Genomic DNA, 6,426 nt, shown 5'->3' on the forward strand with positions numbered 1-6,426 from the left:
CAAGGCACGGCTGTTGTACAACAGATGTAACAAACGTGCTGTCCTTACGGGCATAGCTGCATGACTGGGGTTTTTTGGATGAGCGAGAGAGCAGGAGTTGGACCCCCTTCTCCTTGGTGCCACTCGCGTGAGCCAGGCGGGAGATGGATGGGGCTGCTCCTCTTCCTCGCTTTGTCCTTCACCATCCTCTTCCTCGCTTTGTCCTTCACCAAGCCTCCTAAAGGCTGGACTCAGCATTCCTGGCTCTCCGGTCACGTTCCCCGAGCGACCGGCAGAGGTGGATGTGCAGGGGGTGCAGGTTTTCCACCGCTGTGGGAATGCTTGCAAACAAACAAAAACCTGCTGTGAAAGCAGCAGCGCACTCATTCTGGAGATGATGCTGTTTCTTCTGCTATGGAGAGTACCTATTCCTTGTCATCATGGGACCTTAGACGAGCTGGTACTTTGTCTGGGGTGATGAAATGCAGTGTGTTGCAAACGGATTTGTTAATCCGTTCATGAGCAACGTGGATGTCTGTGGCTGCATTTTCCCTTCGTGCTGAGAGCTCAACTAATGTCATTACCTACCTAGAAAGTGTGTGATTTATCCTATGGCAGAATTCCGTAATCCCAGTTAGAACTTTTCTGTCTAGTCAGGGAGAGGCACAAAATTGCTTCTAATGAGATACTCTGAAATTATTTGTGCTTATCTTTTCTTTCCATAGGACTGTGTGCTTTTACTGCCAGTATTCTAGAGGGACGCTCAAGGAAGAAAAATCAACAGGAATTAAACATTCACCTATAAAAGTGTGCGTGTGTTTGCTGCTTCCACACATTAACCGCATGGTTTTTATGCAAAAACAAACAAAAAACCCCCAAACAAAAAAATTAATTTAGCATGAGCCAATTTACAGAGCATGGAAATTCACGTTCATTCACAGGATCGGAGGGTGCGCAGTTACCAATGCAGTGTATATACAAGATGCCATGCTGTTAACAGCTTCTTTCAAGCAGTTTGATGTCATCTCAAAAGAAATAAATTCCTGTGGCCAGAGGGGATGTATGAAGATGAAATGGTTAAACCATGGAAAGACACTAAAATTACTAAAATCCACAACAGCTCGCCTTATTTTTCTTGGACCCAAACTGTCAGGGTATAAAACACTATTTGTTTCTTTTTTAAACATCAATAGTTTTGCTGTAAATAAATAACACTGTATAAATTCTAACAAAATAGAATAAATGTTGATAAGGCACTGCCTTTTTGATCACAAACAGAATATTGCAAATGCATTGAGCAGGCTAGGTGTCTCAAATGGCTGCACCTACAGGGATATTCTGGGTGTATCTTCACAGATTCTTGTATATTAGCAATTATAATGTTTGTATATGCAAAAACGCTAGCTTGATTTTAAAAAAATCTTTAAAATCTGCTGCAAATTTAAATGATTCCCAAAATGAGGAATTCTGTAGTTCTGTGAAAATTTTTCTTCAGAGTACTAATATTTTGATGCATGTGTTTCACCTTATTTTGATTAAATCTTTTCCAGTTTTGCAAACACTATACCGCAACATGAAAAATAAGATTTTATCTGTAAACACAAAGCCCTTCATCTAATATTTGTTGCTGTTGCCAATTTTTCAATGAAATGACCTAAAACCCATAACATCTACAGTAGTTGCATTATGGGGAGGGGGGTGCTATCTGTTCTCGCTTTATAACGGGGGTAATGCTTGCAGCTTTAGAAGTGGGTTGGTGCTCCGAGGAGCACAAGTTTGGGATATTTTTAAATGAAATGAAGAGAAATTATTAGCTAATAGACTGGCAGCACGCTGTAAAATTATTACTGTATTGTGTACTGGCTATAAGATGTAGAATCTTTCAGTAAGCCAATCATCCGTAATCATCCTAGCAGTGTAATATTAGGTTGTTAAGGCTGCTGTGTTTTAAAGGGCATTTTTATTTGGGTTTTGGTGAAATACTTTAATTTGTTGATTATATTCATATGGAAACAGCATTCATTGATAATAGCTCTAATTACATATGTATGAAAACAACAAACACTGGATGATCTAGTTGATTATTTAAGCATAAAATAAATTGTGTTAAAACTCTTGGATAATGTGTATTTGGCAGTGTTCTTGCACCCTATAGACGTGCGGCTTCGCAAGGCCAGCTGTCAATCACCCCTGGCTTTCTGCTGCTTTTCGTCTCTGTTTCTTTTGTCTGATCCACCTCCGCCTCTTCCCAGCATGACGGGCCGTCCCTTGGCAGGCTGCCCCGGGGTGGGGGGAACGGGAGGAGCACACAGCAGCCAGCACATCCTCAGCAAAGCCATGGAAAGCCACCTCCCTGGGACGTAGGAGACCTTGGGCGTGGGGAGAGGGGGGTGTGCGCAGCCTCTTCTCCAACGCTTGTTAACTCCGGACCTCCTGTAATTTCTTTTGCCGCATCAAGAACCAGGAAGAGCAGTATCGAAAGCGGTTGTCTCCTCGGTGTGTATCAGTCAGACCAATAATCAACGCGCTGCAGGTTCATCTCCTGTACGTTGCGTGCACTTGCTATATATTATAGGTGATGGACCACTCCATATATACATTAAAAATGTGGCCAAAACAATTTTCTTGGCAGCACCGGTACATGCTCACTGCTCTGGCCTGCAGGCTTCTGCTCGGGTGCAATGAATAAATTTCATTACTCGGGGTTCACTTTTACCTGGCTTTCAAGGCAAGGTGAAGATGATGTATTTTACCCAGCTTGGCACCTGAGGAAGCACCCGCTGCTAGAGGTCCAGCTCGGTGTGCTGCTTGTTATCTGCCGACCCACGCAGGAACCGGCCCTCACCTGGGGTCAGTCAGCAAAGCTCTCCGGACTGGTGAGAAGCACTTGGCTCCAGGAGAGCGTAACAGGCTGGTTACATGTGCGTTTCCAAGTTACTCGGACTGCCAGCTTTTGAAGCGGTGACAGGAAATGAAGTGGTTTTCATCGTTTTAGCAGCCAGTCTGCTGATGGTTCGGATCCTTTTGCCAGAGCCTGGAAGGCGAATGCCACTTACGCCGCCGGAGAACAAACACGTCTTACTGCGGGTCACTGTCCGACGGCAGCGATCGTACTCCTGGAGACCTGGCCGCCCAGATGCCTCCCTCCCGCTCGTGAGTTCCCAGCTCAGCTGAATGAAAAAGAATGTTTTCAGTAAACGGTGTGCAGATGTATATATTTAATGTTATATCGTGATTTTACAGTTGGAAGCAAAGGCTGTGGTGACCACCAGCAGGAAGGCAGGAGCAGCGCTGTAGAAGAGTCTCACTTCACCTCTAATGGCACCCGAAAAGCAGCGGTTCGTTTGACTCCTCTCTCCCCAGTTAGTGCCTGACGCTGGTGAGGCAGAAGGCTGTGACTGTACCTGGAACGGTAATTCTGGCAGGTGGAATCTCTCTTTATGTGGACAGAAAAGCGGGGTTGCCTGAGTGGGTAGCAGAGGAGCGGGGGGGGGAGCCCCGGCAGGTCTGCCGCTGCTGGTGATGTATGTAGCGCCTTCAAGCTCGGGGAGTTGGTCTTGACCGTGACAGCAGCCGCGCGCAGCTCGAGGGTGCTTTCGCAGCAAGGCCCAGCCGTGGGGAGCGCTCGGCGCCTGAGCAGGCTGTGGCCGCGGCAGAGGTGCTTCTCGGGCCGTCCGAGCCAGCGCTATACGTGCCCAGGCAGGGCTGTCCCCCACCGCCGGCAGGTCCCAGTCCTCCAGCTCCTGCCGCTTGCTGCCTCCCGCGAAGCCTTGATACAACGGAGACGGCGAACTCAAATTTGCAGAGTTTAAAATGTCACGTTAGATGTTGCACAGACAGGATTTTCTGGGTGTTGGTTTGTTTTGCAGCGAGTGTGTTGCTTCCAACAGTAGCTCAGGATATTTGGGCAAAACAAGGTTGAAGCATAAATGCTCATTTAAGAAGGAAGACAGAAATCTTGCCAGAACCAGCAAACAGTGCAGCCAGCCCCGCAGTGAGGACTCTACCTCTAATGTGCACTTTGGTCTTTTTCTCATATTTTCTCCAATGAGAACATTTCCCTTAGAGGCAAAATTGTGGGTCGTGGGACTTATCACATCTATTAAAATAAACTGGATTGCTAAATACGGTGTTCTTTTCATCCTTTGATATTTGATTTACCACTACCTAATAATAATGCTGCAGACTATCGTCTTGTCCTTTTTCCATTTCTGAAAGAATATCAATTACATTTTATTTGTGGCCAGTAATAGTTTTAATGTGGAAAATTCTGAGAGCTCCTGTAGTGCGGAGCTGACATTTGTGAGGTAAAATGCAGTCGCTTGCGGGATTGCAGCACCCTGCTAATTAATGCTGATTTCCTGGGTGGTTCTTTAACAGAGGCGTTGTCCGTAGCGTCCACTGTGCAGGACATCGAGACAGGCTCTACTGGGGGTTGCTGCAGCCCGGCGTGCGGGGCATGCACCCCCAAAATCTCTCCATGCCTCCTGTTGAAGGAGTTTGTAACTGGGGCTTCTTTGGGCTCGAAGTCAATAATATTTGATGAAACTCGCTGAGGCCCATCAGTGGCAATTTACATCACGTAACCTACACGATGCCGAGCTGCGCGTGGCCCCGCGCGCTTAGGGAGCTCTGCAGGGGCAGCACCAACGGCTTCGGGGCAGCTCTCCTGCCCCGCCAGCCCTCTCCCCAGGAAGGGGCTGCAAGCCGGAGGGCTGGGGGTTGCCTGGCTGAGGCCGGTGCAGGATGCTGGGCAGTGTGTTGGCAAGGGGCTCGGTTTTTTGTCCTAGCTATGTGCACGCCGTATGAAAAGCCTCCCACTGACCCAGTGCGTCCTTTGCCAAGGGGCGGTGGGTGGGGGCGGGCGCAAACAGGACCTCTGTTTTCAGGGCAGATCTCACCAAGCTGGGGCTGGAGGAGGAAGAGTTCCCAGCTCAGCCCTTCCCTAACCCCAGAGCAAGAGAGGGAGGGAAAACATGGCGATAGCGAGGAGGAAAATATTCTTGCTTCGTTGAAAGCACAGCAGGAAGAAGGGAAGTTTAGACTCAGCCTGCTATAAAGTGCTTGATGTAAAAAATAGTCCATTACTGGGAGACAAGAAGGTTAGTGAAGGACAGAAAAATGAGCTGCTCAAGAAAAATCTATGTATGTGCCATGGTTTTCATAACTGCTGATGCTAAAAACAGTATGCTAATTGTGCATGGCTTTATTTGTTTGACCCTAAGTCCTGGAGGAAGGCGAAGATTTATAATAAAAGTTTTATTGGTACTTTTCCCAACACGCTAATGTTCAATTATTGAGAGCCATTTGGGCTATAAAACAGCAAGGCACAGCGATCCCCTGTTCACCAACTTCCTTGGAAGGCTTCCAGAGGCTGGATATCATTACAGCCAGACCAGCAGAACCAACCTGGTATGAACTCTAAAAAAATTCCTTGGGAGAACAAGGGTCCAACGGCAAAGCCCTGGAGCTGAAGATGCGTTGGCTACCGGGGTGGCTACGGCGTGGCGTGTTTTCAGTCAGGTACTCCATCCTGCACAGAGACTTCTTTTCTAATGCAGGTTTCTGATTAAATAATTATTGGTCAGAAAAGCGAAGCAGCACGGCATTGTTTTCATCTGAATTACTTGTTAGAAAACATGTTTTATCCTGCATCAGTAGACAATATTAGCAAATTGGCATTTTTTCTGCTCATACAAGTATCTTTCAAATTGAGGTTTCTCCCCTTCAACAACCCTTCCACAATGGTAAAATCTCCACATGTTCACTCCATTGTCCCCTTTGAATATTCCTGTGTATACAGGTCACAATTTTTTTTAACACTGCTTCAGTTTATTTTCCTAGCAATATTTTCCATTAATTGCATTTTAATGCGACTTTGTCTTTCCTTTATGTTTTTTTTCCCCTCTATTTCAGTCAGGTACTCTGAGTACTGTACAGAATTTTTCCCGAGGTTAATTATCTTCAGTTGGTCTTTCCCTCTTCGGTCTATAACTACTGAATATTTTAATAAAATTGCATTGTTACAGAAGGTCTTCCAGCTGATTAATGGACCTGTAGAATTATATTAAGGATTATATTAAATCTCTCAATATACCTCTTCTAAGCCCTCATGCCTAGCAATATATTTTATACAAATATTTTCACTGTTGATGTGAGTTTATGCAACACTGTGTCTAATTGCCCATTACCTCCCAGAATGATAGTTTCTGTGAATAAATCCCTGCCTTTTTATTGCTGCTTCTTGACATGAGTATCTGCTCTGCTGTTATTACAGTGCCGGTGACGTTTTGAAATTCTTTATTTGGACCAGCACCTGCCCTTGTCCCCTTAGAGTTTTGCATTTGGTTTTTGTACAATAAAAAAATACTGGGCCAAGGAGGATGGGGACCTCGTCCTGCGGGCGCTGCGGCGGCGACAGGCTGGTCGCGGCGGCTTTCCCGGCCG

At 46.2% G+C, this 6,426-nt stretch overlaps 1 protein-coding gene across 1 annotated transcript in view; it reads left to right on the plus strand.

The window, feature by feature from the left end:
* ANK3 (ankyrin 3, node of Ranvier (ankyrin G)) overlaps window positions 1–2,094 on the plus strand; it is a gene marked incomplete at its 5' end in the record, with an annotated part of 74,083 nt that extends 71,989 nt beyond the window's left edge. Inside the window, one exon of the mRNA XM_010296964.1 lies at window positions 705–2,094. The remainder of the gene's footprint in view (window positions 1–704) is intronic.
* Window positions 2,095–6,426: the final 4,332 nt, after the last annotated feature.

This window comes from Phaethon lepturus, unplaced genomic scaffold (assembly GCF_000687285.1).
Source record: "Phaethon lepturus isolate BGI_N335 unplaced genomic scaffold, ASM68728v1 scaffold38691, whole genome shotgun sequence".
NCBI lineage: Eukaryota > Metazoa > Chordata > Aves > Phaethontiformes > Phaethontidae > Phaethon > Phaethon lepturus.